The following is a 16,337-nucleotide window of genomic DNA, read 5'->3' on the forward strand; positions in this document are numbered from 1 at the left end:
CTTGTTAGGGGTCCAAAATAGAGACCATAAATATAATAAAATCACTAATAAATCAGGGGGAACCTTTTAAAGCTAAAAAATGGAACCTGTAGTAGTTGAGGTGAGTAGCATCAATGGCGTAGGTCTTGCATTGGACTAGAAATCCAGAGACACAGGGTAATAATGCTCTGGAATTAAGTCTGATGACCATGAATCCATCTAATAAAAACCACCTGGTTCACTAATGTCCCTTTACAGAAGGAAATCTGTTCTTATCTGGTCTGGCCGACATGCAACTCCAAGTCCACCACAATGTGGTTGACTCTTAAATACCCTTAGGGATGAGCAATGTTAGCCCAGCTAGCGACACCAACATTCCATGAACAAATAAAACATTAAGGTAAAGCTTGAAAGGAATAGGGGTCTTTGACATCCTTCCATGTCTTGGTATCCAACTCGTTTTAACATTGGCTGGTGTGGCTCAGGAGCTCCACACTTCCAAGTTTGTTGCAGTTGAAGCTATTGCCTTGAACAGGTACAGAATTTGCTGACATTTTCTCTGGGTCCTCTTCTTGAGCAGGTCAGCTATCCTTTCTCCCAGTCTCAACTATCTGGAATTGGATCCAAGTTGTCTGCATTAATGTGTGCCGACTTCATATCTCACAAGTGCCCTTGTTAGAGGTATTGGATATCCAGCATGTTAACTCAACCAGTTAATCATACAGAAACTCTTTGGGTATTCAGCTGTCATCCATCCAAAGAGTATGACCAAGTAAACACAGATGTCCTGGGAAACTCCAGGATGTCTGAATGTGACCTTGCCCTGCCAAGGGATGTGACAGCAAAGATAAAAGTTGGTCAGCCTTTTCTTCTGTCCAGCACCGAGAGCAGAAGCTCAATTTGATGTTCTCAGCAGATTGTTGTAGTTCCACACACTTAACAGCCACAACCTTTGAACTGCACAGGCTGTTTAGTATAAATGGCAGATTGCCGGTGATTGCAAAGCATAGATATGCAAAGCTATCAACAATCCAATCATTGTCAATGTCGTACCAACCAACCAGGGTAGCATGGCATTGCCCTGGGCCACGACATTTAGCTTGCTGATGTCAATGGTCAAATCAAACTATACGTAATATGTGTATAGGATTACATTAATTCAGATGGGAGGCGGCTCATGAGTAGCAAAGAGCAACTGGGTCAAACTGCCCATCTTTGTAAATGGGATTAAAGTACTTTTAGAAATTAAATTTGCCACAGAAAAATTAGCTGGTCTATTTCAATGTTGTAATATGTATCAATTACTGAAAAATAATCTCTTGCATTGAACACTTGAATTAAAAGATGGGTGGAATATCATCCCATTTTGCATTGGGTTATTTTTTCCAAAAGTGTCATTTTGTATTTTCCCCCCGTTAGCCCCAGCTTTTACACTTTATGTACCCGATTTAACATTGAATTCACCATTCTGATTTGTACATCCTGGTTCAGATTCTGTGCTGTTAGTTACCAATCCTTCAATAATAATAATTGTCACAAGTAGGCTTACATTAACACTACAATGAAAACCCCCTAGTCGCCACACTCCGGCGCCTGTTCGGGTACTGAGGGAGAATTCATATAGATTACATAGAACATACAGTGCAGAAGGAGGCCATTCGGCCCATCGAGTCTGCACCGACCCACATTAATCCCTCACTTCCACCTTATCCCCGCAACCCAATAACCCCTCCCAACCCTTATGGACACTACGGGTAATTTAGCATGGCCAATCCACCTAACCTGCACGTCTTTGGACTGTGGGAGGAAACCGGAGCACCCGGAGGAAACCCACGCGGACACGGGGAGAACGTGCAAACTCCGCACAGACAGTGACCCAGCGGGGAATCGAACCTGGGACCCTGGCGCTGTGAAGCCACAGTGCTAATCACTTGTGCTACCGTGCTGCCCACAGATGTCCAAATTACCTAACAGAACATCTTTTGGGAGGAAACCCACGCAGACACAGGGAGAGCATGCAGACTCCGCAGAGTGACCCAAGCTGGGAATCGAACCTGGGACCGGGCGGTGAAGAAGCAGTGCTAACCACTGTGCTATCTCCTTTCTTAATGAATTATTATATACATGTAACAGCATTTCCATGATTGCATTTGAACCTCGAATGTGCCAACACCATCCATCGAAACTCATTTCATCCGGTTTGATTTATTCATCAATTATTCTCATGCTTTTTGATGTCTTCTAATGTCGTACCAACCAAGTTAGGAGTCTCATTAACCCTGTTATTATCCTTCATTGCATTAATTGCTATTAAAATGTTTTCATATTCCTTGATCACTAATTTGCCCAGACATATTGATTCCACATGCACTGCTCACTGAATCAAATACCATTTTATGATCACAGTACAACAGGTGAGGTGTTATGATTGAATGGATTGAACCACTTGCAATACTAATAACTAGAATAGTCAATCTCCTTGGGCATTGCATGTGGACATATAACTTGGTAATTGCCTCCACTTCCTTCTGTGCACTCATCTTACCATGCAGATCTTCCTCCATTTTCTCTTGCTAACAAGATTGTTCATTGCTGTCTGCTCAGTGTATCTATTGTTTGGGCACTTTCCCAAACCCTATCTCTACCACCTGGAACAAGGGCAAAAGAGGCAAGGGACACCACCACTTGCAAATGCCACTCCAAGTCATGTCTTACAACTATATTACCGCACCTGGGACAAAATTCTGCAATTACCCCTAACTGCCCTATTGACGTATCCCCAGCACCCAGACTAGTGGTTCAAAAAGAGAGTTCACCTTCTCTAGGGCAATAAATACTGGCCTTGCCAACAATGCCCATTCAATTAATAAAAAGTAAATAGACATGTTTTGCTTTTCAATCACTATCCATTGCTTACCTGTGAAGTATCCATGATGTGGAGATGCCGGCGTTGGACACAGTAAGAAGTCTTTTGGAGTGATTCCAAATAAACATGTTGGATTTTAACCTGGTGTTGTAAGACTTCTTACTTGAGGTATCAGTTGTGCAAAGACAAGTTCAGGTGGCTGGACAGCTGCTCGATTATATGGATATTTAAGGGAGCTGTGAAGTGTCAACAATGGCAGGATAGGCTTTGGAACAGATACATGGGGCCTGCCTGATATTCTGAAATATTCAGGCTGGCAAGTGCTGGGATTGAGACACCAACCATAATGTAGTGTCGTGGACATCTTTATAGTCTCCTAATTCAAGTTATCACAACATAGTTATCCTAACTTTCAGCTGGAATAACAAAGAACTGCATAAATTGTGTTCTGTTGTGTACATTTGGAATACAAAAAGAAAATCAGAACAAGGTAATAGGTGAGAGATTACTAACTGGTGTGAATTGTCAAGTCTTGGCCATAATCAACCAGATAATGTAATGGGACACATTAGAAACCCTTACCTAGCTTGGTCTGTCTTATAGCTCAGCAGGAGCAAATTATGCAGCATGAGAGCAAGCCTACATTAATGGGAAACATTTTGACTTCAAGCGTGAAAGTGATTGATCATGAAAATGTTGGGTCACTTCATTTTGTTCACCACTGTCCATTAAGGGATACAGAGTAAGCAGTGATTAAAAAGATTGATTGGGGAAAACTAAAATCTGCCATGTAGGATTGACCCTTCAAATAGCTGGCACTGCCATTGAATGCTAGGCTCTATTAAAAAAAAGGCAATGCCACAAGGTTTACTGCTGAAGGATGCAGGAAAACACCAATTTTCTAATTGTCAAAGTTGTTACACTAATCACCAACTCTCTTCCATAGCAACACAATTTTGAAACTCAAATTTCTAAATTATACCTATAAAGAACATACATGCATTTAATAATAACTTATGGTCACAAGTAGGCTTCAATAAAGTTACTGTGAAAAGCCCCTAGTCGCCACATTCCGGCGCCTGTTCGGGGAGGCCAGAACGGGAATTGAACCCGCACTGCTAATTCATCTTGTATGCTACTCTCCAAGACCACGCCTCATTAAGACATCTGCTTCACCCATCTAAGTAATCTGGATTTTGAAAATAAATGTAGAAGTGCAATAAAATAGATTGTACAGGCTATACACTTCAGGATGCCCTCTGATATTACATACAAAATACTGAAACCCAAGTTTAGGTAGACACTCCTTCAATTGATTTAGCTACAATGAGGTTTTTAAACTGCAATTGTACCAATTTTAAATATGCAGCTTCCGACAGAACAGCAGTTTCCTGTTGCTATTTCCTCATACCTAGCCTGACAGCTTCATAAACTGCACTTAGGTCAATGAAGATATGCTCATTATGCCTTTCACACCAGATTTTGGAGGAGCACTATGCAGGTACACCCAAAAAATATCTCGGATATGGTGGGATTAGTACATTCTAGATTACAAACTATGCAAGAATTCATTATTTGAATGCAAATATGAACAACGAACAGTTGGTGTAATTTAGATTTTAATGGTTTTAAGAACGTTGCCTTCAAGGATCAGGTCAGTGCTAGAGATCCTCCCAGTTAATTCAAACATTCTGCAAAATTCTATTCTGGGCTGAAAATGTGCACGGGCAGGAAACTCAAGAGCCACCAGTGGTTCTTTGCAGATAGCTCAGAAGCCAAAATATCTGATTCCAAGCAGGCAGCCCTGCAAATAACCAAAGATTAAGTCAATGCTAGCTCTGAAGGCCCTTGGCCCAAAACATGAGCTATTGTCTCTGGATGCTAAAAGATCTGAATGTTTCAAGCAGATTTGTTAAATCCACATTTTGAATCAAAGCTATTGTTTTTATCTCCATTACATCTGCTACCCATCAAAACAGCATACTTTAATAATACTTTTTTCTATTTACTACTGCACCCAGTCACTCCTGCAGGTCAAATAGTTTTGCGTACAAATGTTCAGGTGGCACACTGTCCCTTCCCCCCCAAAAAATGGATTTATTTTGAGGTTTCCAAATACATAACAACCGTAGCATGTTACTCGTAAAGTGTTCTCTAAAACAGCTAGCCATGGTGAACACATCTGACATCAATTAATATCTCGGTCCCAAAGATTTTCAAGTGGGGCAGTCATTTGTGCAGAGTGGTGTTGCATTGTATAATAGGCAATCTGACCTTCTGCACCAACCCAGCCACCTGTGCCAGGCAAACAGAGGTGCACCTGTTGATCTGCACAATAAGCATCTGAAGCCTTATTAATGTTAGTGTTCAACTGTGACCATGTCTTAAAACAGTGAACATTGCCGCCCCACCTCCCCAGGAAATAAAACACATGTATCGTAGTAATTTAAACCATTTTAATTAGAAAGGGAGGAAATGGCAATACAGTCGATTCATACAAATGAAATCTATTCCCAAGGGAATAGACAATGAACAAGCACAGCAGCAAACCAAGATCAGATTTGGAGATCAGGATTAATCAGAACACAGATCAGGTTACCAGCGGGTTATGCCGCATTTGACAATGTAATAGCCATTGAATTCGGTTCCATTCCTTACTCAGAACTGTGATCGATTCTGTAGTTGTGCTGATTGCTGCGTTTAAATATTGATTGGGGGGGGGGGGGGGAGAAGAAAGAAAAAAGTCCCAACAAGGCTGCTTTTGCTCCTTTCCTCCGGTAAAAACACGAGCCTGTTCTGCACCTGTGCGATGGCTGATAATCACCTGAACACCAAAAAAAAGGCACATGTAGATACTAAAAAGCGAAACCTACATTATTGGGCCGGTTAACAGTAAAAGGAAAAGACTCAGCGACAAAAAAAAAAACCAGGCAGGCAAACCAACCCTTCATGCTCCAATTAAGAAAGTGAACTAATTCATCTCATGACTGTTTCGCATAATGATTCAGGGTCAAACGTAGGCTTCGGAAAGCAGCCGAAGCTATTGATTGATTTCACATTAAAAAAACATTCAAGGGGTGCGAAATGTAGGGGGCACCAGATCGAAGGTGCATGGGGGGGGGGGGGGGGGGGGGGAAATTTCAACACACGCTGCGAATGTCCATGACGATGCCGATTTTGAAGCGACAACAAAAAAAAAAAGGTGTCCTGGAGAAGAGGAGGACATTGCAACTCATGTTTTTTTTCTCTCTCCTTTTGATGTATGTGACGATGGTCGGTCTCTCCGCCGAGTGCTCACCAGCACTGGCAAGGCAGTAGCTTGCGCAGTTATCTCCATACTGGGCAGTGTCACAGACCCTTCCAACAACACAAACTACTACCTCAGCCAGTGGACTGGTCAAAAATCCAGCGGACTGCTCGGGTGAAATCCTACACGCGCACACAAATTATACACCAACAAAATACAAAAGCATCTCTTTCTCAGCGGCGGACAATGGTCTCCCCCCCCCCCCCCCCCCATCACCTTCAATCATCAAGGGCAAACTCTCCCCCGTTTTCAACGATCCGCCAACGACCCAAAACAAGCATTCGTCTGAGGTCGACAACAAAAGATTGATTCGCGCGAGAGAGAAAAAAAACACAGAAATAAAAATTGCTTAACGGTAGCGTGAAGGGGAAAGCGATGATCGCAGTTACCGCAGTGAACACGGAGCCCGGCTTCTCCCTCCTCGAACTAATCCCTCCAGGTCATAAATCAGCTATTGTCAACTTTTTTTATTCACGACAGTAAAGGACGGCGCAGATTTGGGGAGGGGGGAGAAAGATTTTTTTGGCGGTCTCCTCCTGCGGGATTTGCCAAATCCGAACGCCATTTGTAACGAACCCGATCGGTTTTAAAATTTTATGAGCCGTAACGTACCTCCCCCGCGGAAGGGAATGCACCCCAACGACGAATCAAACGGGAAAGTGATGATAGGCATACGGTCATAAACGGACGGCGATGGCCACAGAAGGCTCCCTCCTCCCCTCCGCGACCAACGGTCGCCGCTCGAACGCTGGCACCGCGCCCCCCGGGCGGGGGGGGGGGGGGGGGCGGAAAGCAGCGCGAGCCCAACCCCTGCGGGACACGTGCCTCATGCCGGGCCGCGAACTCCAGGCGCGCGGGGAGAAAGAGACTCAGAAGAGCGAGCGTCGCGGCGAGAACTAGGTGGGACCCGGCGGTAAGGTTAAAAAAAATACGAATATGCAACGCCCCACCCACCCCGCGTAAGAATAGTGATCGGGTAGAAAGGAAAGCGAACGCTCCCATTCTTTTCCTCCCTCTCCATAACCATTTTAATACCGACTCACCACATGATTATTTTTTTAAAAAACGACGAAAAAAACTTTTCCCGTACAAGTCCCCTCCGATTCCTTTTTTTTCCCCCCTGCTCTCCACCGGTGGTTTTTTTTTTTAAAAGGCAGTGAAGTATGTCAGGCGGGATGGCGATCACTGCACCTTCTCGACTCCTCTCCGTGAACTGTGTCTGGCTGAGGCGGGCTAGGCCTCTCCCTTTTTTATCTGCCCCGCCCCTCCTCAAACCGCGCGTCACCGCCGGCCAATCAGGAGGCGCCATACCCCGCGGCAGCGCCCCCTTCATCTGCATGCGACGTCACCGACTCGCCCACCCCGCCCAGAAACCGCGCGGACTGGCACGTGACCCTCAAGAATGCGCGCCATTCTTGCAGCAGTAAATTATGACCCTGCGGCCGGCGCAGAAGAAAGCAGCAGTTATGCAAAAAAAAACCCGTAACCGAATTAAAATTGAATGCCAGCCTTCAGCAATCATCCTAGTGAAAACAACATGGATTAACAGTGTTATACCGTCAATTCACTGTGAGACCATGAGAACAAGTGAACATTAGACTTTATTATCCATGAACTCGCCTGCCCGAGTTGGCTGTACAAATGAGTGCCACCCACAGGTGGCCGGTCTATATATGGCTCTGGTGAGGGCGGAGCCAAAGGCAGAGCCCACCGGGATTCCAGTACAGTACCTGGAAGTAGACCGTATCATCATTTCCAGGTCATAGGTCACAGCATTATACAAACAGCTCATGCATTAGGTGAATACATTTACCACATACCCCCGGTTAAAAAAATCAAGTCCAGTTGGGGTGACATGTGGGTCATTAAATATTCAGTCTGTCTGGAGGCCGGATTGTTCTTTTAGACCTCAGCTCTGATGATGCAGCGGGCACGGTTGTTACAGATGGTGACTCCGGGGGCGTTGTGTCTGGAGTTTGAGCCCCAGTCCGGAGTGTCGGAGACGGTTGGGGGGGGGGGTGGGGGTAGGCAGTGGGGTGGTGGGTGGCGGCAGTGCCGGCGCGGGACAATACAGGAGACCCAAGGAGCGTAAGGGGCGCTGGGGGTGGCGGTAGGCAGCAGGGAGGGGGGCTCGTTGGCAGGGAAACCAGCTGGCGCCAGGTCTCGTAGGGAGACCGTATCTTGCCGTCCTTCCTGGTGCGCGATGTAGGTGTACTGGGGATTGGCTTGCAGCAGCTGGACCCTCTCGACCAGGGGGTCGGTCTTATGGCTCCTCGTATGCCTCCGGAGAAGGACAGGTCCCGGAGATGTCAGCCAAGATGGAAGAGAGACCCCGGAGATGGACTTCCTAGGGAAGACAAACAAACGGTCGTGAGGGGTTTCGTTCGTGGCTGTGCAGAGGAGTGATCAAATGGAGTGGAGGGCGTCGGGGAGGACCTCCTGCCAGCGGGGGATCAGGAGACTTCTAGGTCAGAAGGACGGCCTTCCATACTGTCGCATTCTCACTCTCCACCTGCCCGTTTCCCTGAGGGTTATATCTTGTAGTCCTGCTTGAGGCAATGCCTTTGCTGAGCAGGTACTGATGTAGCTCATCGTTCATGAACGATGTGCCCCGGTCACTGTGGACGTATGCAGGGAAACCGAACAGTGTGAAGATGCTGTGCAGTGCCTTTATCACAGTGGCCGAGGTGATGGCGGGGCAGGGGACAGCGAAGGAGAAATGGGAGTACTCATCGACGATGGTTAGAAAGTATATATTACGGTTGGTGGAGGAGGGGCCCTTTAAAGTCAATACTTAGGCGCTCAAAGGGCCAGGAGGCCTTTACCAGGCGGGCCTTGTCTGGCCGGTACAAGTGCGGTTTGCACTCCGCGCAGACCTGGCAGTCCCTGGTCATGGCCTTGACCTCCTCGGTGGAGAAGGGCAGATTGCGGGCCTTAATAAAGTGGATAAGCCGGGTGACCCCCGGGTGACAGAGGTCATCGTGGATAGCCCGAAGTTGGTCATCTTGCGCGCTGGCGCATGTGCCGCGGGACAGGGCATCTGGGGGCTCATTGAGCTTCCCAGGACGATACTTGATATCGTAATTGTAGGTGGAGAGTTCGATCCTCCACCTCAAGATTTTGTTATTTTTTATTTTGCCCCGTTGTGCGTTGTCAAACATGAAGGCGACCGACTGCTGTTCGGTAACGAGGGTGAACCTCCTACCGGCTAGGTAGTGCCTCCAATCTCACACGGCTTCCACTATGGCTTGTGCTTCCTTCTCGACCGAGGAGCGTCAGATTTCGGGAACGTGGAGGGTTCTAGAGAAGAATGCTACTGGCCTGCCCACCTGGTTGTGTGGTGGCCAGTGCGATGTCTGACGCATCGCTCTCTACCTGAAAGGGGACAAACACGTCCACTGCGTGCATTGCGGCCTTGGTGATGTCGGTCTTGATGCGGCTGAAGGCCGAGCGGGCCTCAGCCGTCAGGGGAAAAGTGGTGGTTTTAATAAGTGGGCGGGCTTTGTCCGCATAGTTGGGGACCCACTGGGCGTAGTAGGAGAATAGCCCCAGGCATCGTTTGAGGGCCTCGAGGCTGTGGGGAGAGGGGAGTTCCGTGAGGGGGCGCATACGGTCGGGGTCGGGCCCTAGGACTCCGTTCTCCACGACGTCGCCGAGGATGACCAGTCGGGTAGTGCGGAAAACGCACTTCTCTTTGTTATATGTGAGGTTGAGGGATTGGGCGGCCTGGAGGAACCTCTGCAGGTTGGCGCATGGTCCTGCTGATCATGGCCGCAGATGGTACATACCCAAGTACGGGTAAGTAGCCCACAAACCGTACTGGTCCACCATTCGGTCCATTGTTCTCCGAAAGACCGAGACCCCGTCTGTACTGCTTGCTTCTGGTGGCGATGGGCTTACAGTCGGGAGTGAGGTTCGCAAAGAGCGAAGGGGGAGGGGGGGGGGGGAAGAGACCTTGAGGGTCGCGAGGCTGCATACCGTGAGGGGGGGGGGGGGGGGGGGGGGCAAGGGTCCGCCGAACTGTAGGGTTAGGCTTCGGTGACTGCATTGGAAATCTAATCCGAGCAGTAGGGGGCCGCAGAGGTGAGAGAGGACGTACAGCTTAAAACGAGCATACTCTGCGCCCTGCATCGCAAGATAACAGTACCCCCGGATCTGAACCGAATGGGAACCGGAGGCAAGGGAGATTGTTTGGGATGCGGGATAGATGTGGAGGGACCAGCTTGGCGGCCACCACGAGTCGCACGTGTTGGTCGGTGTTGGAGCCGGCGGCCAAGATGGCGGCCCCCACGGATCTGATGACGTGTCTGAAGGGGGCATTCCGGGCAGGCACGCAGCCACATTGCGGGGTCTGCAGGCCTGCGAGTCCATGGGTCGGGCCTGGTAAGTTTTCGATTTCTGGGCTTTAGGTTGGCGCAGAGAGACACTGGCGAAGTGTCCCTTTTTCCCACAGTCGCTGCACATCGCTGTGCGGGCTGGGTAACGCTGCTGGGAGTGTTGACCCTGGCCGCAGAAGTAGCACTGCGCTTCCCCGGCTGGACTGGCAGCCGCGCGGCCCAGGACTGTGATGTAGTCGGGTCCGACGGGGGCCGCGATGATGGTGTCCACGAGCGGTTCGCCGGGCCCACGGGTCTGGTAGGCCACCTCTAACAAGGTAGCTAGCTTTACCGTGTCCCGCAGGTCAGAGGTCCCGTTTTCCAGCAGGCGCTGCCTGATGTAGTTCGATCGGACCCCAGTGTCCCGGATCTGTAGGTTCATGTGTTCCTCCGCCGTCACATCCCGATAGCTGCAGTTCCTCGCGTGTAGGGTTAGGGTTTCCAGGTACTCGTCCAACGATTCCCCAGCGCGTTGACGGCGAGTAGTGAGGAGGTATCGGGCGAACACCTCGTTTACGGGCTTCTCGAAATGCACCTCAAGGGTTGCGACCGCCGCCTCGTACGTGGCAGCTTTCTCCATCATCACGGAGATTCGATGGCTCACCCAAGCGTGGAGGAGTCGCAGCTTGAGGGTTTCAGTGGGAGTCGTGGAGGAGTCGAGGTAGGCCTCGAAGCAGCAAAGCCAATGTTCGAAGATCTCCTTGGCCTCTGACGCGTGCGCATCGAGTTCGAGCTTATCTAGCTTTAGAGCGGCTTCCATGGTGCTGTCGATGGATAATAAATTGTTATACCGTCAATTCACTGCGAGACTGAGAACGAGTGAATATTAGGCTTTATTATCCATGAACCCGTCTGCCAGAGCCGGCTGTACAAATGAGTGCCACCCACAGGTGGCCGGTCTATATATGGCTCCGGATGTAGACCGTATCATCACTTCCAGGTCTGAGGTCACAGCATTATACAGACAGCTCATGCATTAGGTAAATACATTCACCACAAATAGTATAAAATATAACATGTTGAATTAATTAAAAAATATATTTGTTGTATATTTTCACGAATTTGTTTCCCAAAAATCGACTATTGTATTACTCTACATCTCCATCAGTTGATCATACAGACCCATGAGTTAGCTATTAATTCCACGCCGAGTAATGATGTTACACGTATGATTTCGCTGCAGGTCACTAGATAGCAAACAAAAACAGGGAGGCTGGCTGATTTTCTCTGCTAAACCATGGGCTGCTGAAGCCAATTGTAATCTCATTCTGGTTGTAATCATCCAACCCATCATTGATTGAAGGAACTCAATCTTGGGAGTCCTCTGGCGTGTATGGATCGAGAACAAGAGGGCATAGATATAAAGTAATTAGTTAAAGAAGCAAAAGTGATACGAGGAAATGTATTTTCATGCTATGACGATTGGTTAGGGTTTGGAATGCACCCACCTCAGTGTGGTGGAGGCAGGTTCAACTGACGTATTCAAAGGAGAATTAGATTAAAAACGACGAATGTGCAGGCCAGGAGGAGAAGGGAGGGGAATGGCATATGTGAGCTCTTTTGGAGAACCGGTACAGACATGATGGGTCAATTTCCCTACTCCCAAACCGTGATGACCCAGTTACCTTTGCCCACAGGGGTAACAGGACAGTGCAAGTATTATAAAACTTTAACTCCACAGATAATCCAAACCGGCAAAGATGTTTTAAAACACTCCACATTAATTGTGTGAATTAAAGACAATTTTCTTTTATTCCGTTGCAGTAGTAGAAACACGTTTTTACATCGATTTGGTTTTCCGATGGTAATCCACGCTTTCAAGTTATTAAGAACTTGTTTTTGTAGTCTACGCTACAACCATGGACATCTCAAATTATGACAGCCAATGAGGTACTTTTTAAAGTGTAGTTACTGTTGTAGGAAATGTGGCAACTAATTTGTGCTCAGCAAACTTCCATAAACAACAATGTGGTAGGGACTAGATAATTTTTGGATGTTTTAAGGAAAACTATCAGCCAAGAGAGTGCAGATAACTCCCCTACTGTTTGAAATAGTGCCATGGGATCTTTTACATCACTGGAGCAGGCAGCATCCAAAATGCTTCATCCAAAAGATGGCATCTCCAAGAGTGCAGCTTTCCCTCAGACCATCACTGAGTGTCAACCCTGGAACAGGATGTGAACCAGGAATCTCGTTGATGCAGAAGCAAGTGTAAATCACTCCTTTTCTTTATGTTGTAGGAACATAGGAATTAGGAGGTAAAGTAGGCAGTTCAGCCCTTCAAGCCTCCTTGTTCAGATCATGGCTGATCTCTTTCTGGTCTCAAATCCATCTCCCTGCCTGTTCCCCATTTCCCTTTAACCCATTTTTAAAAATCAGAAATATATTTATCACCTTGAAACCATTTAATGATTCAGCCTCTACCGCACTATGGGGCAGCTAGTTCCACAAATTCACCACCCTCTGCAAGAAGTAGTTCCTCCTCATTTCCGTTTTAAATCTACCATCTCCCAACCAATATCTGTGACGTCTTGTTGTAGATTGCCCCAGAAGGGGGAAACATTTGGTCTACGTTTACTTTATCAATCCCTCTTAGTATGTTATATGCCTCGATCAGGTCCCCTGTCATTCTTTTAAACTCCAGCGAGTAGAAGTCCAAACGTTTTAATCTCTCCTCATATATCAAAACTTTCATCCCCGGAATCAATACTCTGGACTGCCCAAATGCCACCATATCCTTCCTGAAATAAGGAGACCAAAACTGGACACAATACTCCAGATGTTGTCTCACCAAAATCCCATACAATTGCAACAACACTTCTCTACTTTTATACTCCAGTCCTTTTGCCTTTTTTTATTACATGCTGTACCTGCATACTGACTTTCTGCGATTCATGAACAAAGAGACCCAGGCACATTTTGAATCTGCTTTCTATTTAGATAACAATTTGCCTTTCTATTTTTTTAGCCAGACTGGATAACCTCACACTTATCCACATTAAACTCATCTGCCAAATTTTAGCCCATTCTCCTAGCCTATCTTTCTCCGTGTGTAAACTCTATCTCCTTTTCACTGCCTGCTTTCCCATCTCTTTTAGTATCATCTGCAAATTTTGCTATGTTACACTCTGTCCCTGCTTGCTGATCATACATATAGATTGTGAACAGTTGAGGTTAGAGGACTGACCCCTACGGCACCCCGCTAGTTACAGTTCGCCAGCCAGAGGAGGACCCTATTATCCCGACTGCTTTCTGTCAGTCAGCCAATCCTCAATCCAATCTAGTACTCTACCCCCAATCCCCTGCAATCTCACCTTCTGGATCAGTCTTTTATGTTATAGGAACATAAACCCTGAAACAGGGCAGCACGGTAGCACAGTGATTAGCACTGTTGCTTCATAGGGACAGGGACCCAAGTTCGATTCCCGGTTTGGGTCACTGTCTGTGCGGAGTCAGCATGTTCTCCCTGTGTCTGCATGGGTTTCCTCCGTGCTCCGGTTTCCTCCCACAAGTCCCGAAAGACGTGCTTGTTAGGTGAATTGGATATTCTGAATTCTCCCTCAGTGTACCCGAACAGGTGCCGTATTGTGGCAACAAGGGGATTTTCACAGTAACTTCATTGCAGTGTTAATGTAAGCCTACTTGTGACACTGATAAAGATGATGATGATTTTATGCATCACCTTGTCAAACGCCTTCTGGAAGTCTAGATATACCACATACACAGCTTCCCCATTATGCCACCTTGCTGTTTACACAGAACAAAGAACAATACAGCACAGGAACAGGCCCTTCAGCCCTCCAAGCCTGTACCGGTCACACTTCCTAATGCTGTATCCCTCCATACTCATCCTATCCATGTATTTGTTGAGATGCCTTTTGAATGCCATTAATGTATCTACTTCCACAACCTCCCCTGGCAATGCATTCCAGGCACTCACCACCCTCTGTGTAAAAAAACCTGCCTTGCAAATCTCCTCTAAACTTTGCCTCACGGACCCTAAACCTATGCCCCGAGTGACTGACCCCTCCACCCTGGGAAGGAGGAATCAGTCCACTATGTCCATCCACTCTATCCAAGCCCCTCATAATCTTGTACACCTCTATCAGGTCACCCCTCAATCTCCGGCATTCTAATAAAAACAGTCCGAGTCTATTCAGCCTCTCCTCACTGCTCACACCCTCCAGACCAGGCAACATCCTGGTAAACCTCCTCCGCACCCTCTCCAAAGCCTCCACATCCTTCTAGTAATGTGGCACAATATTCCTCAAAGAATCCAAGCAAGTTTGTCAATACATACATAGATACAAAGATAGGAGCAGGAGGAGACATTTTGGCCCTTCGAGCCTGCTTGTCCAATCATCACGATCATGGCTGATCACCCAACGAGCCTGCTTGTCCAATCATCACAATCATGGCTGATCACCCAACTCAATAGCATAATCCGGCTTTCTCCCCATAGCCTTTGATCCCATTCTCCCCAAGTGTTATATCTAGCCACCTCTTGAATATATTCAATGATTTAGCATCAACTACTTCCGGTGGTAATGAATTTCACAGGCTCACCACTCTTTGGCTGAAGAAATGTCTCCTCATCTCTGTCCGAAATGGTTTAGCCTGAATCCTCAGACTGTGACCCCTGGTTCTGGACACACCCATCATTGGTAACATCTTACCTGCATCTACCCTGTCTAGTCCTGTTAGAATTTTATAAGTCTCTATGAGATCCCCCCTCATTCTTCTGAACTCCAGCGAGAACAATCCCAACCTAGTCAATCTCTCCTCACATGACAGTCCCGCCATCCCTGGAATCAGTCTGGTAAACCTTCATTGCACTCCCTCGAGAGCAAGAACATCCTTCCTCAGAGAAGGAGACCAAAACTGCACACAATACTCCAGGTGTGGTCTCACCAAGGCCCTGTACAACTGCAGTAACACATCTCTGCTTCTATACTCGAAACCTCTTACAATGAAGGCCAACATATCATTAGCCTTCTTTACCGCCTGCTGCACCTGCATGCTTACCTTCAGCGATTGGTGCACAAGGACACCCAGTTCCCACTGCACACTCCCCTCTCCCAATTTACAACCATTCAGGTAGTAATCTGCCTTCCTGTTTTTGCTTCCAAAGTAAATAACCTGACACTTATCCAAATTATACTGCATCTGCCATTGATTTGCCCACTCGCCCAACCTGTCCAGATTATGCACCTAACTTGGTATCATCTGCAAACTTTGACATGTTGCATTTTGTTCCCTCATCCAAATCATTAATATATATTGTGAACAGCTGGGGTCCCAGCACCGATTCCTGTGGCACACCACTAGTTACTGCCTGCCAATTTGAAAAGGACCCATTAATTCCTACTCTTTATTTCCTCTCTGCCAACCAGTTTTCTATCCACCTCAATACCTTTCCCCAATCCCATGCGCTTTAATTTTGCACAATAATCTCTTATGGGCGACTTTGTCAAACGCCTTCTGAAAGTCCAAATATACCACATTGACTGGCTCCCCCTCGTCAAACTGTACTGGTTACATCTTCAAAGAATTTCAACAGATTTGTTAAGCATGGTTTCCCTTCATAAATCCATGCCGACTCTGACTGATCCTGCCACTGCTTTCCAAATGTTCTGCTATAAAGTCCTTGATGATGGATTCAAGAATTCTCCCCACTACCGATGTTAGGCTTACTGGTCTATAATTCACTGCTTTCTCTCTACCTCCCTTTTTGAATATTGGAGTGACGTGAGCTACCCTCCAATCTGCAAGTCAAGCATGACTTACTCTTCACAAATCCATGCTGACA

At 47.1% G+C, this 16,337-nt stretch overlaps 2 long non-coding RNA genes across 3 annotated transcripts in view; one reads left to right on the forward strand and one right to left on the reverse strand.

The window, feature by feature from the left end:
* Positions 1-5,281: 5,281 nt before the first annotated feature.
* On the reverse strand, positions 5,282-7,751 carry LOC140396415 (uncharacterized). Of its 2 annotated transcripts, none has more exons than XR_011936517.1 (2): positions 7,196-7,751; positions 5,282-5,669 (listed from the first exon to the last, which is right to left on the reverse strand). It is a non-coding gene; the product is annotated as an uncharacterized lncRNA (long non-coding RNA). The 2 variants fall into 2 exon arrangements; XR_011936518.1 differs by lacking the exon at positions 7,196-7,751 and adding an exon at positions 6,765-7,186.
* The window catches only part of LOC140396416 (uncharacterized), a 68,832-nt gene continuing 59,454 nt past the window's right edge, over positions 6,960-16,337 (forward strand). The window contains exons 1-2 of the long non-coding RNA XR_011936519.1: positions 6,960-7,065; positions 12,293-12,418. This is a non-coding gene — a long non-coding RNA (uncharacterized lncRNA). The remainder of the gene's footprint in view (positions 7,066-12,292; positions 12,419-16,337) is intronic.

This window comes from Scyliorhinus torazame, chromosome 19, assembly GCF_047496885.1.
Source record: "Scyliorhinus torazame isolate Kashiwa2021f chromosome 19, sScyTor2.1, whole genome shotgun sequence".
NCBI lineage: Eukaryota > Metazoa > Chordata > Chondrichthyes > Carcharhiniformes > Scyliorhinidae > Scyliorhinus > Scyliorhinus torazame.